A 1,969-nucleotide genomic window follows, 5' to 3' on the forward strand; every position below is an offset into this window, starting at 1 on the left:
ACTATCATCTTTCAACTTATTTTTCTCTAGGAACGTATCAAAAATAAACGGGGAGCTATAACACGAGCTATTTATCTGCAACATAATTAGCAAATATTATCAGGACTAAGTTCATGATAAATTAAATTTCAATTAGTCATATTACTTAAGAACTCCCACTTAGATAGACATCTCTTTAGTCATCTAAATGATAATGTGATCCATATTAACTAAACCATGTCTGATCATCAGGTGAGATGGAGTAGTTTTCAATGGTGAACATCTCTATGTTGATCATATCTACTATATAATTCACGTTCGACCTTTCGGTCTCAGTGTTCTAAGGCCATATCTGCATATGCTAGGCTCATCAAGTTTAACCCGAGTATTCTGCACGTGCAAAACTGGCTTGCACCCGTTGTATGTGAACATAGAGCTTATCACACCCGATCATCACGTGGTGTCTCGGCACGACGAACTATCGCAACAGTGCATACTCAGGGAGAACACTTATACCTTGAAATTTTAGTAAGGGATCATCTCATAATGCTGCCGTCATACTAAGCAAAATAAGATGCATAAAATAAAAACATCACATGCAATCAAAATATGTGACATGATATGGCCATTATCATCTTGTGCCTTTGATCTCCATCTTCAAAGTACCGTCATGATCTCCATCGTCACCGGCATGACACTATGTTCTCCATCATCTTGATCTCTATCAACATGTCATCACATGGTCGTCTCGCCAACTATTGCTATCGCATAGCGACAAAGTAAAACAATTATATGGTGCATGCATGTTATGCAATAAAGAGACAACCATAAGGCTCCTGCTAGTTGCCAATAACTTTTACAAAACATGATCATCTCATACAACAATTTATATCTTATCATGTCTTAACCATATCACATCACAACATGGCCTGCAAAAACAAGTTAGACGTCCTCTACTTTGTTGTTGCAGGTTTTACGTGGCTGCTACGGGCTTCTAGCAAGAACCGTTCTTACCTACGCATCAAAACCACAACGATTTTTCATCAAGTGTGTTGTTTTAACCTTCAATAAGGACCGGCCGTAGTCAAACTTGATTCAACTAAAGTTGGAGAAACAAACACCCGCCAACCACCTGTGTGTGAAGCATGTCGGTAGAACCAGTCTCATAAACGCGGTCATGTAATGTCAGTCCAGGCCGCTTCATCCAACAATACCAGTGAATCAAAGTAAGACATTGGCGGTAAGCATTATGACTATTATCGCCCACAACTCTTTGTCTTCTACTCGTGCATATAAGATATACACATAGACCTGGCTCTTATACCACTGTTGGGGAACGCAGTATTTCAAAAATTCCTATGATCACACAAGATCTATCTAGGAGATGCATAGCAACGAGAGGGGAGACTGTGTCCACGTACCCACGTAGACCGAAAGCGGAAGCGTTTAGTAACACGGTTGATGTAGTCAAACATCTTCGCGATTCAACCGATCCTAGCACCGAACGTACGGCACCTCCGTGTTCAGCACACATTCAGCTCGATGACGTCCCTCGAGCTCTTGATCTAGTTGAGGACAAGGGAGAGTTCTGTCAGCACGACGGCGTGGCGATGATGATGATGAAGTTACCAGTCCAGGGCTTGCATATATATATATATATATATATATAGGTGGGAGGGGGAGGGAGCAGCAGGAGGCATGCCCAAGTAGGAGGAATCCTACTTGGGGCCTAATCCTATTCATCTCCCCCCTTTCCATGTTTTCTGGAGGGAGAAGGAAAGAGGAGGGGGAGAGAAGGAAAGGGGAGGCCGAATTGCCCCATTTGCTTTCTCTCCTCTCCATTTCCTTTCTCCCCCCTATTAGGCCATGTATGGGGCACACCATCCCACTAGGGGCTGGTCTGTCCCGCCCTAGGCCCAATAAGGCCCATATCTTGGCCGGGGGTGCCCGGAACCCCTTTCCGGTGACCCGATACGTACCCGGTACCCCG

The sequence above is a fragment of the Triticum urartu genome, chromosome 4A, assembly GCF_056163025.1.
Source record: "Triticum urartu cultivar PI428250 chromosome 4A, HENAU_Tu73, whole genome shotgun sequence".
NCBI classification, from domain to species: domain Eukaryota; kingdom Viridiplantae; phylum Streptophyta; class Magnoliopsida; order Poales; family Poaceae; genus Triticum; species Triticum urartu.